This window comes from Manis pentadactyla, chromosome 3 (assembly GCF_030020395.1).
Source record: "Manis pentadactyla isolate mManPen7 chromosome 3, mManPen7.hap1, whole genome shotgun sequence".
NCBI lineage: Eukaryota > Metazoa > Chordata > Mammalia > Pholidota > Manidae > Manis > Manis pentadactyla.
The window spans coordinates 190,512,735-190,530,151 of NC_080021.1; the positions used below are offsets into that span (position 1 = coordinate 190,512,735).

The 17,417-nt window shown below is 40.3% G+C and overlaps 1 long non-coding RNA gene across 2 annotated transcripts in view; it reads right to left on the reverse strand.

Annotated features, from left to right (window-relative positions):
• LOC130683016 (uncharacterized) overlaps nucleotides 1–17,417 on the reverse strand; it is a 473,713-nt gene that overhangs the window by 425,833 nt on the left and 30,463 nt on the right. For both annotated transcript variants that reach the window (XR_008996565.1, XR_008996566.1), the window contains exon 2: nucleotides 550–676. This is a non-coding gene — a long non-coding RNA (uncharacterized LOC130683016). The remainder of the gene's footprint in view (nucleotides 1–549; nucleotides 677–17,417) is intronic.

A 17,417-nucleotide genomic window follows, 5' to 3' on the forward strand; every position in this document is an offset into this window, starting at 1 on the left:
ACACCCCCAACAGTGCTGCCCTCAGAGGTCCTGTTTGTTCTAGTCAACCATCCCAGGTCACCCTCCCTCTGAGATGTGCTCTAGACTTTATCTTTCAAATGTGTAACTAGGAAGCTTTATCCTTACTGTGTGATGCCTAATTTTTAGTTATCCACACTCTTTAATCTTAATCTCTAATCTTGTATCTCCCATTCTTTTAGGTGGAGTCCCTAATCTCTGCTGTTTATTCTCCTGAACTTGATTCCTTTTCCTGTAACATGATATATGCTCAACCTTTCTACATCTAGCAGAATTCCCAGTCTTGGCCTCCCTTGCCCAATCTGATATGTTTTTAATTCAAATTGTAGTGGAATTGTATAATCATATAGATAATCATTGTTTATAATATAAAGATAATAAAAGTAGAAAACCTTATTATATACTTCCTATGATTCAGGCATCGTATTAAATGCTTTACATGCATTATTCAGTTGAGTCCTCATAACACTCTGGGATGCACAGGCAGTAATACTTTTATTCTGTCTCTGAGGAAGATGTTAAGTGTCTCACCCAGTCTCACACAGCTGCCGGTTCTAGCCAAGTCAACTTGACTCCAACAAGCAATCCACTGCCTCCCTGGGCTCTCCTCATGTGGGACTCATCTCGGAGACCATGACTTGCCTTACAGAATAAATCTCTATTAAAATAAACAACGTAAATATAAAGTCCTACTGGATTTACAGCATCTATTCCTGGGAAACAAGTCAGTACTGAAGTAAACAGAGCCTTATATTATTTTTTATAAACCATTATTTTGTATGACTTTTCCAGGAGTCTGAATTGACAGATACGAAAAAATAAATAATACAAAAACAAACAAACATACCATCCCATAACACTGAAAGGCCACTGACTGGCATGAGAACACACACACATATATATATATATATATAACCAGATACCAGTATGCCAGGATGTTGGGTGAAAATTCACTGGTACTGGGTCCACAGATGAAATCTACAGGCACTGAGTCTCCATATCTAAAGGGATAGACACCTTCCCTTAAGGCTTAATAGTAGTGAAAACCAACACTGTGCCTGTAAGCCATCAACCCAACCCTTACACCTCTTCCCAGTCCATGCAAGAGCCTAGGCAGGAAGAGAAGAGTGAGTCAAGTCCCCAGCCTTGCATATAGCCTGCAGTGCATACAGTGGGGAAATTTTCTTTTCCTTATCCTACAACACCAAGTTTGTTGAAGGGAGGGGGAATGCATGCCTCCAAAAGAATCCCTGCAGAGTTGGGAGCAACTGCAAGGAAAAGAGGCTCCTGGCACCTCACTGTGCCATGAGTGAAGCATGGTGGAGCCTGGTGAGAGAGTTCTAGGGAGGGCTTGGCCTGAAGATGGGGGGCGGCACTTGAACACAGAGATTTATACCTGCTTCTCCCTGTAGATTTCTGAAGACTAGAGGCTTTTAGAGTAGCCCTCTGGCAGCATGCCGAGAAAATATAGCAGAAAGAAAAGTGTGGCACCTCCACCCTGAAGTCATGACAGAAGTTATGTAAGAAAATCTCAGGGGTGTCCACTGGTTCACAGAAAGTACTGCGGAACAGAGGGAGCACAAAGACAAACGGGCTGTCCAGACAACCAGGACAAATGAGCTGACACCCCACCACAGAGAGGACCAGAGATAGGGATCATGCAGGGCTGCCCCTCTCTCAGGAAGTCCTCATTGACAGAGCAGCCCAGGTCGGCCTGAACAAGAAACCTCGTATGGAGACGATTACATCAGCGGAGGTGGAGGAGCAGCTAGACCAAAGTGACTGGAGGAAGAGACGGACAGCTTCCCACGACTGGCAGAGAGTCAAGCGTGTAAGACGACGGCTACCTCCTCTGTCCCGGCACCCCTCACCCCAGGCCTGGATCGTCTATGCGACAGACAAGGGGAGGAGGTATCTTACAAGTACTCTACCTATCTCCATGCCTATCTCAATCTCTCTCTTCTTCTCTTCCTCCCTTTCTCGTTCCAATCTCCAATTCCAACCCACTTTTTGGCCCCCTTGAGCAATGGGTTAGGAGAAGAGTTTTAAACTGGATACAAAACTGGAGTTTTAAACTGGACTGAACTGAGCTTTGCTCATCAAAAACAATCAGGATGCTTTGAAACTTAAGAAGCCATTAAAGGGAGAAGATGATTCTACAAAGTTGAGGCAAAAGTAGTGACTGGAAAAAAGTTGAAGTGCTTAATATATCCCAAATGAGTTGTTGATTGATAGATTACATTTATACTACATAGTAGAAGAATTCTTGTCAGGATTCTACCAAAAGTAACCCATTTTAGAGCACAACATGCAAGGATGACTGAGGTGTGCTCTAGTTTTCTAATCTTTTTGTTTAAAAAAAGATATTTAATACAGTTTCCCTTTTATGGCATTCTATCACTAGAAATCAGGGCACAACAAGTTAAAGACTCAAATCAAACTGAAGACCTAAGTCATATTTATACACGTAAGATAAACCTGCAATGGAACCTACAGCCCCCATCTCTGTGAGTCATCTTAATACTACAGAAAGCTGTGACCCTGGGCTTCCAGGGGACCAGCCATATGGCTCTGCTGTACAGATGAGTCATTAAGAAAGCTGGCCAGCCATAACTGACATCCTCAACCCCCCTCCCCAGGAGCTGGCCATTTTCTTTCTATTCATCCTTATTTCTTTCCTTGTATTTATTTTCAGAAGCCACCCTTATTTGAACTGGTATGACGAGAATATCCTACCTGCAGTCCTATGGAAAGGACAAGAAGTCTTTCAAAAATGAGTGCAACTACAAAGTGACTCTACTATGTGATTCCTACTTACAAAAGTAAAATAGATATTTTTTTCTCCACCAGAAAATGGTCCAGATTCTCAACAGTCTCAGTCTCAGTTTGGTACCATAATTGCCATAAATAACCTTCTTACGCACTAAAACCAGTTTTGCCCTTTTCCCAGGAGGCTTTTGTAAAGCTCAACATAAATTCAGCTATCTCATATGATGCAATTGTGATTTAGGAAAAGCCAAGACCATCATCAATACACAGTTCCATCCTCCCACACCACAGCCCAATCTAACTGCCGCCAAGTCCCCAAACCCTGAAACTCCCACCCACAAGCTGCCAAACCCTCTGGTTGCCCTATCGCTGGCAGATGCTACGATGCTCTGTCGGTAAAAGGTTTGTGAGAAACTGAAAAGTGTACAAAATCAAACAGAATGCAAAGACATTTTTACTGAATTCAGTATTTCAGGATTCTGGAATACTTAATGCTAAGAGGGATTTGGGGCTCTAAAGCCCCATGTTTCTGTTTGGCCAACTATAAAATACCTGCCTGTCCCGAAAGGAATCAGAGATGGCAGTTTGTAAAGACTCTGAACCTGCCCCATGAAAATCATCATATACATACAACTGTATAAATACAAAATATATTGATCATGGGGACACAGGTGTGCCACAGTCACTATTTCTGTGCTGACACAATATGATGAACACTCACAAGTGGAAAGAAGTTATTCTTCTAAGGGGGAAAACATACTTCACTGTCATTTACATACACTGTATTGAGCTGTGTCCAAAGACTCTGACTTAGTGACACAGTGTGCTGCAATACCATAACCAGAGTCAGGGTATTCCTAAAGAGCTCCCTAAGGTCCTTCACCAAACTGTATAATTATTGTTTCAATCTGGAAAGCAATCCTGATACTCTGAGCCCCTCATCTTACATATGGGAAAACTAAAGCCCTGGTGTTTTAAAGACTTACCTGTGTCCAAATGACAGCACAGCTAGCAAAATGACTAAAATTTAGACTTCTTGATTCCTAGCTCCGTGCTCTTCCCATTCCTTTTCGCTGTTCCCTAGCCTAAACATAAACCCACTGTTCCCACATACACTCTCTCCATCCCATTCTCAACTCTATGCTACTACCCATACGCTCCAAATCCCCAAAACTGCTTCTCTGACTGCTTGGGCTAAACCTTTTTTCTGGACTCTTAACTTAGTCCCTCCTGGCATACATAGTACTGTCCTTCTCCCTAACTTGGGCTTCTTGTCCTTCCCAATCACTACCTCTACCTTCTTTCTCAGATTTTGCTCCACTCAGCCCAGGACTCTCTTCTCTGATTCTGAGTCCCAGGCTTCCCTCAATCACTTATTACCCTGAAATCTTATGTACTGCAGTAGTATATTAGTTTTCCATGGTGTCAGTATTCTATTGCACTGTAAGAAATTACTCTGATGTCAGTGGTTTAAAACTAAACAAATCTGTTATTTTACAGTTCTGTGGGTCAGACATCTGACATGGGTCTCATTGGACTAAATTCAAGGTGCACTCCCTTCTGAAAGCTTTGGAGAGAACCCATTTACTTGCATTTTCTAGCTCCAGAGGCCACCCACATGCATTGGTTCATGGTCCCTTGCTCTGTCTTCAAAGCCAGTAGGACAGCATTTGTGAGATCCTGAAGCCATGACATCTCTTCTTCTGCCTCTCCTCTTTTACCTCTAAGGACCTTTGTGATTACATTGGGCCCACCAGAATAACCCAAGACAACTTCCCATGTAAGATCAGCTGTTAACAACCTGAATCCATCTGCAACTTTAATTCCCCTCTGCCATGCAACTTAATGCGTACACATGTTCCAGGGATGAGGACATGACATCCTTGGGAGGCTGTTAATCTTTCATCTTCCCTTCAGCACCCTCTCCTCATCCCCCGACAGCCTCGACCCCAACCTACAGGAGAATGGATGCTAGATTGATGGACTCCCCAAATGACCACTGGGCATGTCTCACACATCTCATCCCTCATGCTGCATTGGTCATTTGGGCATTTTCCTCTGAGGTAGGAGGAGGACACTGGCCAGGCCACTCCAGGCCCTCTGTCTGCATAATGTTAGGGAGGGCAGAGCAGAGCAATAGGGAGGAGCAAGGAAGAAGCTGCCCTGGAGACCAAGGACCCGGAAGGACTAGCACACACAGTGTTATTGCTAAGGCTGACCGTGGTGCTGGCTAAGTGTATCGTGAACACATAGGCCACTGCATATGCAGTCTGAGCCTTCAACAGAAAATTCCTTGGGAAAAGACTTCATAGTCAAAATTAGGAAAAGCCATTGAATTGTTGGGTAAACTACATTCTGTAAGGAAAAAAAGCTCCAACTCAAGACAACTGTGGAAGATGCTATGGAATCAGCCCTAGAGCATCCTATGAGTCACCTTGTAAATACTTACTTTTAAAATCTTCTTTTGAAATAATTAAAGATTCCAGGAATCTGCAAAGGTAGAACAGAAAGGTCCCATGTACCCTTAACCCAGTCTCTCCCAATGGTTGTATTTATGTAACTATGGTACAAAATCAAAACCAGGAAATTGACATTTGCACATGTATGTATAGTTCTATGCCATGAAACTTACATTTTAAAAACCTTAACTGAATAAATGTATATGTCCCTACACCCATACTCAATCAGAATTCCACAAAGATGGCAGCACTCCATGGACTTAGGACTCACCTTCTACCCAAAAGACCTGGATTGGGTGGCTTCTAAGAATCCACACAACCCTAAGATAAAGAGCACAGTGAAGCACAGTGAACTTGACAAGGGCCTGCATGCGGAATGAACCTGAGCAGGGCACAACTTGATAGGAACAGCCCTGTAAAGAAGCTATTGGAATACACTGAAGAATATATACCATAGTGGCTTCAACCTAAATAACTGCAATAAAATTGGAAAGAAGAAAAGGATTCAAGATATACTTTTGAAGTAGAGTCAGGGTCAGCTGAATTCTGTCATCTGGGTCATCAGTAACAAATTTCCACATCAACCACGGAAGCCTAAGGATCCAGAACAAGACCATGCAACAGACCAAAGGTGAGCAACCCGTATGGGGACTAGAGCTGAAAATGGCCTCATTGTCACTGCCGTTGCTAGTACCCACCAACAGCTACTTTGCTCAGATGGTTCCACTTGTCTTGTCAAGCGACACCTACTTGGTTCAGACATTCATAGACCCAGCTTATCCCATGCACTTAGCTTCCTGCCTAGAAAACTGACACACACAGTGTGCCTCAGGATTAGGTGCAATTGTACACTTGTGCTTGGGGTACTCACATCCCTGTTTGTGTTGGTTCTGCCTTATCTGTCTGCAAGTTCTTCTACTTGCAGGTTCAAGGTAGCCCAGTTCAGTGGTACAGCGACAGCTTCTCACCCTGTATGCCCAGAAAGGCATAGTCACAGCAACCCTGATGCTGGTGTGAAAAGGAAACCAAATCATCTAAGAACTCAGTGTAGGGCTGGTTCCTAAATTCCCCCTTGTCCCCAAGACCCTATGGTTCACTGAAGAGCTGGAATCCTATTAGCAGAGGGCACCTGACTTCTTCCCTGAGACTAGCTTTCCACACCCCTCACTTTGTCTGCCACACTCCTCACAGACAGACACCAAGAACAAGTGCTGGCCCAAAGACCTGTGGCTGCTCTCTGCACGTTCCTCCGGGACTGGACACTGGACCAGATGACAGCTGGTTTTGTCACACTGCCCCACGCTTAGTTTTGGTCTTCCCACAGGGACAAGTCTGCTTTATTTGCCTACTTCATAGTGGTAGAGGTAGGGAGAACTGGCAACTCTCAAACGCTGCTAATTGAAAAGAAAAGTCATGCAACTACTTTGAAGTGAAATTTGGCAAAACCTTGAAAAGTTAAAGATGCATGTATCCTGTAATCTTACTCTTAGGTATATGCTCAAGAGAAATGGGTGGTATTTCCACCAAAAAATTCATACAGATTGTTCAGAGCCACTTTATTCTTAATAGCAAACCCTGCAAATAACCCAAATGTCCTACAAAAGAAAGAATAAACAAATTGTGATACAGTCATAAAATGGAATTACCCAGCAATTTAAAGAAAATTTAATAATATATTCAACAGCACAAATGGGTCTCAGAAATACCATGTTGAGCAAAATAATCCAGACCCAAAAGGTACATACGATTCCATTTATAAGACATTTAAAAGCAGGCAAAAACTAATCTAAACTAGATCAAAATAGTGGTTTTCCTCTGGTGGGATGTGGGGGAGTGTGCTACTGGCCTGGCAGGGGACATGAGGGAACTCTCAAGGGTGATAAAAATATGCTATATTTTCATCTGGGTGGGGTCTCATGGGTGTGTATGTATGTGAAATGTCATCACATTGTACACTTAAAATTTGTGCATTTTACTTATACCTCAAAAGGTATATAAATAAAAATAACATTAATATATAAATCATTGTTTTAAATAAAATAAGCAAAAGAAGTAAATAAAATCATTAACTTCCTACTACTCAGCTGTATTGTTAAGTCCTCTCTGTAACCATGTTTGTTAAATTTATAAATCATGCTGCTTTTTAAATCAACTATTTTCTATTGAACCTATTTATCATTTAATTGTTTTTATAAGAAGTGCTCTGTAAATGGTTTCATAGTGGAATCTTTTCCTGAAGCAAAATTGTATGTGACCCCTCAACATAAAAATGTTTCTATGGTTAAAGCATATTTAGGAAGGCATACCCTGTCTAAATACTCCTTGACCACCTCTGGCAGCCTTTGAGCCATCTTGCTAGTATCCAAGAAGTCTGAAAATCACTGTCCTGGTTTCATTTGTAATAAATGCATTCCAGTTCATGAATGACCCACAGTTTTATTTAACTCTGATCGTAACAAAAATATCAACACCTGAGTATTGACAGCCTCTTCTCCATTGGTCTCACAAAGGAAATTATGCAGTTGTCCAAATGACCCCATTCACTCACCTTACCCTCAACATCCCTCAAAAAAAGATTGTTTTGTCCAACCAGGTAACAAAGGCCTTTTAAAGGTAGATAGGTGTATGCAGCCAAAAAGACATATAAACTCCTACACCGGTAAGGGAGAGAATTATCAGCTGGAAAACAGACCCAGGAAAGGGAAAGTTGGGGGGGGGGAAGAAGATAAAGCTGGGTCCAAGAAAGAAATTTTAAACAAAGAGGTAATGGAGCAAATTGGAAGCAGCTGCAGAGGATGGGAAAGATGTTGGAGTTAGGGGAATTTACATTGTGAAGAACTGGAGCAGGGAAAGTCCAAAATGCTTTTTCTGTGAAAACTTCATTAGTGCTTCAACAAATGCTATTTTTTTATAATACATTTTTCTTGATCTCCTGATTTAAAATGAATTTATAACTTCATTATATGCTAATATGTTATATTCACTTATGACTGTTTCTAGACTTTTGATTCTATTCTTGTGACCTATTTTTAACCAGTTCAACATAAACAAATGATCACAGCTTCAGAAAGTATTTTAATGACAAATAGGACAAGTCTCCCTTCACTATTTTTTACAATATTTTTCTCAGGTATCTTTGAATGTTTGTAATTCCATCTAAACTTTAGAATCGTTTTGTCAAATTCCCAAAAACTGGCATTGGGATTTTGGTTAGCATTTAGAGAGTAATTTGGAGGAAATGCACATTTTTATAATTTTGAGTTTTTCACCCAGAAATATGGTCTCTCTCTCTCCACTTATTCTTCTCTTGTCCCTCAGAATGGTTTGTTGCTTTCTTCATATGGCCCTCTATATTTCTCACTAAATTAATTCCTAGGTCTCTATTTTTGTATTGCAATTGGGTAAGGGATTTTTTTCCCTATTATATGTTCTGGCTGGTTTGTGTTGGTTCATATGTACATGCAAAACCAACATGCAGAAAAGTATATGAATAATCATACATGTGTACATATGAGATCATATGATATGCAAGTATGTGAATATTTGGGATCATACACACACTAACCAGATAGCCTACCAAAAATTCATTTTAGCTCTAAAAGTTTTTCATTTGATTTGCTTATATTTTCTGGATAATGATAATTTTGTTTCTTACTTTCCAATATTTATACTTAATTTTTCTCTATTTAAAACAATGGCTAGGAACCCCTATAACAATGTAAAATGTTTTTAGCGATATCTGGCACCTTTAATGGAATGCTTCATCATTAAGTAAGCTTATTTTTAGTTTCTCATGAACAGGCTTTAGTATGTTGAGAAAATCTCCTTCTAGTTCTACCTTACTAAGGTTAAGTCAATAATGGGTGGTAATTGTGTTTAATGCCTTTCTGGCATCATGTTTGCTCTTCTTTCAGCCTATTAAATGTATAGATTAGTAAGTTTCATGTTGAACCATCCACAAATTCCTGAAATAAGCCTTACATGTTTATTGTACACATTGTTATGCTTAACATAGCACAATAACCAATTTTCTTAATATTCCTAAAAAACACCAATTTTCATAAGTGAGATTGATATTTATGTGTATATGCTAGTTTTTTCAGTTTAGATATCAGAATTATGTCTGCATCAAAATATGAAGATTTCTGTAAATTTCTAGTACCCAAAATATTTACTTAACAAAGCCATGTCTGTTCCTTGCACATTTCCAGGAATTACCCAAAAAAATCATCAAAGTATGAAAGTATGATGCTTTCTGGGTGGACAATCTTTATAATTCCTTGTATGGGTCATGGTATATGCAGGCCTTCTTTAATTAATTTTGGAAACTTGTTTTTTCATTGGAAAATCATCCAATTCATCATGACTTTCAGATCTGTTAGTCTGAAGATGAGTATCATTCATATTCACTTGTGACTTCTTATGTCCTTCATATCTGTGGTTTCATGCCCATTTCCAATCTTTTTTTGTTGTTGGTTTTATTTTCTTCCACCTTGACTGGACTTAACTAGAGGTTTTGTTTTTTTCTATCTCTAACATCCTCAGTTGTATTTGTTGTTCTAATTTCTTCAATAATTTATTCATCCCTTTTGTCGTATTTAGTATTAAATATATGTTTTAGGCAACAAATCTGCTCTGAGTAGTGCTTTGGCCAGACCCTTAAGTTTTTAGGAGCAGTTTTCATTGTCATTAATATACACATTTTCTCTTTGCCACAAAAAGTGATTTAGAAGAGTCTCTTTTAAATTATTCAAGAGTTTAATGATTTTTTACTTAACCAATTAGCAAATTTTTATGGCATTATAGTCCAGACTGTGGCCTATACATTTCTGCTTTTGGAAATTAAAGTGTCCTACCTGGCCCACTGCATAATCACATTTTATAAATGTTTAATGTGGACATCAGGATACAATGTATGATTTAACATCAGTTAAAATCAATGATTTTTGTCATCCACATTTATATATCCTCATTTCTTTATCCACCTATTCTCCACTTATTCTGTCAATTACTGAGTTGACGTTATTGTTGTTATGTCAAATCCTCCTTGTATATTTGTATTTGGTTTATGTATTTCAGTGATCTATCCCCCAGATATGTTTCTTATGAATTCTACTCCTTATCAATACAAAATGCATTTCCTTACTTAATGTTTCATGTAATGCATTTGCCTTAAAATCTACTGTCTCATAATTTACCACCTATTTGTTTGCTTGTTTGTTCTTCACTGTAATTTTTGCCCAACTTTGTATTTTTAACCCTCTAGTTCATTGTTATAATGGCATATAGCTGTTGGTTTGGTTTTTACAGAGGTAAAATATACATACACTGAAACACCTAGCCCTAAGTGTATAATTCAATGAGTTTGGATAAATCAGTACACCCATGAACTCTTGATCCCAACCAACGTACCGAACATTTCCATCATTTCAGAAAGTTACCATATATCCCTACAGGCAACCACTGTTCTTATTCCTATTAACATAAATTTTGCTCCCTTTAGAATTTTATGTAAATAGTCATTCAGTATGTGTCATTTGTCTCTAGCTTCTTTCACTCAACATGAATATTTTGGGGATTTGCTTCATATACCAGTAGTTAACTCTTTTTTCTTACTCAGTAGTATCCTTTTATATGAATCACATCATTTATCCTTCTGTTGATGAATACTTGGGTCCTTCCCAGTTTGGGGATAGTGTGAATAAAGTTGCTGTGAACATTTTGTAGGCATGTTTTCATTTCTTTGATAAACCCCTAGACCTAGAATTTCTGGGCCATAGCACAGGTTTATGATAATTTATAAGAAACTGCCGGAGGGGGCGGAAGATGGCGGCGTGAGTAGAGCAGCGGAAATCTCCTCCCAAAACAACATATATCTATGAAAATATAACAAAGACAACCCTTCCTAGAATAAAGACCAGAGGACACAGGACAATATCCAGACCACATCCGCACCTGAGAGAACCCAGCGCCTCGCGAAGGGGCTAAGATACAAGCCCCGGCCCCGCGGGAGCCGAGCGCCCCTCCCCCCAACTCCCGGCGGGAGAAGAATAGGCAGAGCAGGAGGGAGACGGAGCCCAGGACTGCCGAACACCCAGCCCCAGCCATCCGGGCCAGAGTGCAGGGCCCTGGATACTAGGAAAACAGGGCAGCAAGAACAGTGAGCGGGCACCGGAGGCCGGGCGCCGGAGGACATAAGAAAAGCGAGCGACCAATTTTTTTTTTTTTTTTTTTGCTGTTTTGTTTTGGCGAGCGCTTTTTGGAAGTCTTAAAGGGATAGGGACCCCAATACTAGGGAAACAGGGCAGCAAGACCTGTGAGCAGAGGCCTGAGGCTGGCACCGGAGAATAAAGAAAAACGAGCAGCCACCTTTTTATTTTTTTTAATTAAAAAAAAATTTTTTTTTTTTTTTTGGTGGTCGTTGTTTTGTTTTGGCGGGTGCTTTTTGGAAGTCTTAAAGGGGCAGGGAGGAACACTTAATCCAGAGGTACGGAATCCAGGGATCTCTGGGCACCCTAACCCCTGGGCTGCAGGGAGCAGGGAGGCCCCTTACAGAAATAAATAGCCTCCCAGCCGCTCCCCCTCCAACGCGACTCCACCAATTTGGAGTAGCTGCCTGAGCCAGGCCACGCCGAACAGCAACAGCAGAGATAAACTCCATAGCAGCCGGGCAGGAAGCAGAAGCCCTGTCTGCGCGCAGCTGCCCAGCACAAGCCATTAGAGGTCGCTGTTCTCCCAGGAGAGGAGGGACACAAATCAACAAGAAGGGAAGTTCTTCCAGCCGTCACTCGTCCCAGTTCTGCAAACTATTCCTATCACCATGAAAAGGCAAAGCTACAGGCAGACAAAGATCACAGAGACAACACCAGAGAAGGAGACAGACCTAACCAGTCTTCCTGAAAAAGAATTCAAAATAAGAATCATAAACATGCTGACAGAGATGCAGAAAAATACGCAAGAGAAATGGGATGAAGTCTGGAGGGAGATCACAGATGCCAGAAAGGAGATCACAGAAATGAAACAAACTCTGGAAGGGTTTATAAGCAGAATGGATAGGATGCAAGAGGCCATTGATGGAATTGAAACCAGAGAACAGGAATGCATAGAAGCTGACAGAGAGAGAGACAAAAGGATCTCCAGGAATGAAACAATATTAAGAGAACTGTGAGACCAATCCAAAAGGAACAATATCCGTATTATAGGGGTTCCAGAAGAAGAAGAAGAGAGAGGAAAAGAGATGGAAAGTATCTTAGAAGAAATAATTGCTGAAAACTTCCCCAAACTGGGGGAGGAAATAATCGAACAGACCACGGAAATACACAGAACCCCCAACAGAAAGGATCCAAGGAGGACACCACCAAGACACATAATAATTAAAATGGCAAAGATCAAGGAAACAGAAAGAGTTTTAAAGGCAGCTAGAGAGAAAAAGGTCACCTATAAAGGAAAACCCATCAGGCTAACATCAGACTTCTTGACAGAAACCCTACAGGCCAGAAGAGAATGGCATGATATATTTAATACAATGAAACAGAAGGGCCTTGAACCAAGGATACTGTATCCAGCACGACTATCATTCAAATATGACGGTGGGATTGAACAATTCCCAGACAAACAAAAGCTGAGGGAATTTGCTTTCCACAAACCACCTCTACAGAACATCTTACAGGGACTGCTCCAGATGGGAGCACTCCTAGAAAGAGCACAGCACAAAACACCCAACATATGAAGAATCGAGGAGGAGGAATAAGAAGGGAGAGAAGAAAAGAATCTCCAGACAGTGTATATAACAGCTCAATAAGCGAGCTAAGTTAGGCAGTAAGATACTAAAGAGGCTAACCTTGAACCTTTGGTAACCACGAATTTAAAGCCTGCAATGGCAATAAGTACATATCTTTCAATAGTCACCCTAAATGTTAATGGGCTGAATGCACCAATCAAAAGACACAGAGTAATAGAATGGATAAAAAAGCAAGACCCATCTATATGCTGCTTACAAGAAACTCACCTCAAACCCAAAGACATGTACAGTCTAAAAGTCAAGGGATGGAAAAACATATTTCAAGCAAACAACAGCGAGAAGAAAGCAGGGGTTGCAGTACTAATATCAGACAAAATAGACTTCAAAACAAAGAAAGTAACAAGAGATAAAGAAGGACACTAAATAATGATAAAGGGCGCAGTCCAACAAGAGGATATAACCATTCTAAATATATATGCACCCAACACAGGAGCACCAGCATATGTGAAACAAATACAAACAGAACTAAAGGGGGAAATAGACTGCAATGCATTCATTCTAGGAGATTCAACACACCACTCACCCCAAAGGATAGATCCACCGGGCAGAAAATAAGTAAGGACACGGAAGCACTGAACAACTCAGTAGAGCAGATGGACCTAATAGACATCTATAGAACTCTACATCCAAAAGCAACGGGATATACATTCTTCTCAAGTGCACATGGAACATTCTCCAGAATAGACCACATACTAGGCCACAAAAAGAGCCTCAGAAAACTCCAAAAGATTGAAATCCTACCAACCAACTTTTCAGACCACAAAGGCATAAAACTAGAAATAAACTGTACAAAGAAAGCAAAGAGGTTCACAAACACATAGAGGCTTAACAACACGCTACTAAATAATCAGTGGATCAATGACCAAATCAAAATGGAGATCCAGCAAGATATGGAAACAAATGACAACAACAACACTAAGCCCCAACTTCTGTGGGACACAGCAAAAGCAGTCTTAAGAGGAAAGTATATAGCAATCCAAGCATATTTAAAAAAGGAAGAACAATCCCAAATGAATGGTCTAATGTCACAATTATCGAAATTGGAAAAAGAAGAACAGATGAGGCCTAAGGTCAGCAGAAGGAGGGACATAATAAAGATCAGAGAAGAAATAAATAAATTGAGAAGAATAAAACAATAGCAAAAATCAATGAAACCAAGAGCTGGTTCTTCGAGAAAATAAACAAAATAGATAAGCCTCTAGCCAGACTTATTAAGAAGAAAAGACAGTCAACACAAATCAACAGTATCAGAAATGAGAAAGGAAAAATCACAACGGACCCCACAGAAATACAAAGAATTATTAGAGAATACTATGAAAACCTATATGCTAACAAGCTGGGAAACCTAGGAAAAATGGACAACTTCCTAGAAAAATACAACCTTCCAAGACTGACCCAGAAAGAAACAGAAAATCTAAACAGACCAATTACCAGCAACGAAATTGAAGCTGTAATCAAAAAACTACCAAAGAACAAAACCCCTGGGCCAGATGGATTTACCTCGGAATTTTATCAGACATACAGGGAAGACATAATACCCATTCTCCTTAGAGTTTTCCAAAAAATAGAGGAGGAGGGGATACTCCCAAACTCATTCTATGAAGCTAACATCACCCTAATACCAAAATCAGGCAAAGACCCCACCGAAATAGAAAACTGCAGGCCAATATCCCTGATGAACGTAGACGCAAAAATACTCAACAAAATATTAGCAAACCGAATTCAAAAATACATCAAAAGGATCATACACCATGACCAAGTGGGATTCATCCCAGGGATGCAAGGATGGTACAATATTCGAAAGTCCATCAACATCATCCACCACATCAACAAAAAGAAAGACAAAAACCACATGATCATCTCCATAGATGCTGAAAAAGCATTTGACAAAGTTCAACATCCATTCATGATAAAAACTCTCAGCAAAATGGGAATAGAGGGCAAGTACCTCAACATAATAAAGGCCATCTATGATAAACCCACAGCCAACATTATATTGAACAGCGAGAAGCTGACAGCATTTCCTCTGAGATCGGGAACTAGACAGGGATGCCCACTCTCTCCACTGTTATTTAACATAGTACTGGAGGTCCTAGCCACGGCAATCAGACAAAACAAAGAAATACAAGGAATCCAGATTGGTAAAGAAGAAGTTAAACTGTCACTATTTGCAGATGACATGATACTGTACATAAAAAACCCTAAAGACTCCACCCCAAAACTACTAGAACTGATATCGGAATACAGCAAAGTTGCAGGATACAAAATCAACACACAGAATTCTGTGGCTTTCCTATACACTAACAATGAACCAACAGAAAGAGAAATCAGGAAAACAACTCCATTCACAATTGCATCAAAAAGAATAAAATAGCTAGGAACAAACCTAACCAAAGAAGTGAAAGACTTATACTCTGAAAACTACAAGTCACTCTTAAGAGAAATTAAAGGGGACACTAACAGATGGAAATTCATCCCATGCTCGTGACTAGGAAGAATTAATATCGTCAAAATGGCCATCCTGCCCAAAGCAATATACAGATTTGATGCAATCCCTATGAAACTACCAGCAACATTCTTCAATGAACTGGAACAAATAATTCAAAAATTCATATGGAAACACCAAAGACCCCGAATAGCCAAAGCAATCCTGAGAAAGAAGAATAAAGTAGGGGGGATCTCACTCCCCAACTTCAAGCTCTATTATAAAGCCATAGTAATCAAGACAATTTGGTACTGGCACAAGAGCAGAGCCACAGACCAATGGAACAGACTAGAGAATCCAGACATTAACCCAGACATATATGGCCAATTAATATTTGATAAAGGAGCTATGGACATGCAATGGCGAAATGACAGTCTCTTCAACAGATGGTGCTGGCAAAACTGGACAGCTACACGTAGGAGAATGAAACTGGACCATTGTCTAACCCCATATACAAAAGTAAACTCAAAATGGATCAAAGACCTGAATGTAAGTCATGAAACCACTAAACTCTTGGAAGAAAACATAGGCAAAAACCCCTTAGACATAAACATGAGTGACCTCTTCTTGAACATATCTCCCCAGGCAAGGAAAACAACAGCAAAAATGAATAAGTGGGACTATATTAAGCTGAAAAGCTTCTGTACAGCAAAAGACACCATCAATAGAACAAAAAGGAACCCTACAGTATGGGAGAATATATTTGAAAATGGCACATCCGATAAAGGCTTGACGTCCAGAATATATAAAGAGCTCACATGCCTCAACAAACAATAGACAAATAACCCAATTAAAAAATGGGCAGAGGAACTGAACAGACAGTTCTCCAAAAAAGAAATACAGATGGCCAACAGACACATGAAAAGATGCTCCACATCGCTAATTATCAGAGAAATGCAAATTAAAACTACAATGAGGTATCACCTCACACCAGTAAGGATGGCTGCCATCCAAAAGACAAACAACAACAAATGTTGGCGAGGCTGTGGAGAAAGGGGAACCCTCCTATACTGCTGGTGGGAATGTAAGTTAGTTCAACCATTGTGGAAAGCAGTATGGAGGTACATCAAAATGCTCAAAACAGACTTACCATTTGACCCAGGAATTGCACTCCTAGGAATTTACCCTAAGAATGCAGCAATCAAGTATGAGAAAGATCAGTGCACCCCTATGTTTATCACAGCACTATTTACAATAGCCAAGAATTGGAAGCAACCTAAATGTCCACCGATAGATGAATGGATAAAGAAGATGTGGTACATATACACAATGGAATACTACTCAACCATAAGAAAAGGGCAAACCCAACCATTTGCAGCAACATGGATGGAGCTGGAGGGTATTATGCTCAGTGAAACAAGCCAAGCGGAGAAAGAGAAATACCAAATGATTTCAGTTATCTGTGGAATATAAGAACAAAGGAAAAACTGAAGGAACAAAACAGCAGCAGAATCACAGAACTCAAGAATGGACTAACAGGTACCAAAGGGAAAGGGACTGGGGAGGATGGGTGGGTAGGGAGGGATAAGGCGGGGGGAGAAGTAAGGGGGTATTAAGATTAGCATGCATGGGGTGGTAGGAGAAAGGGGAGGGCTGTACAACACAGAGAAGGCAAGTAGTGATTCTACAACATTTTGCTATGCTGATGGACAGTGACTGTAAAGGGGTTTATAGGGGGGACCTGGTATAGGGGAGAGCCTAGTAAACATAATATTCGTCATATAAGTGTAGATCAGTGATACCAAAAAAAAAAAAAAAGGGCAGTTCCTGTGTGGTAACCTCCAATGAGTTCTACACAAGGGTATAAAGGGCATATGAAAGTGTAGGCAAAGGGTCTGTTTGTGTTTATACAGAGGATCAAAGCCTAATTGGGCTACCCCAAAAA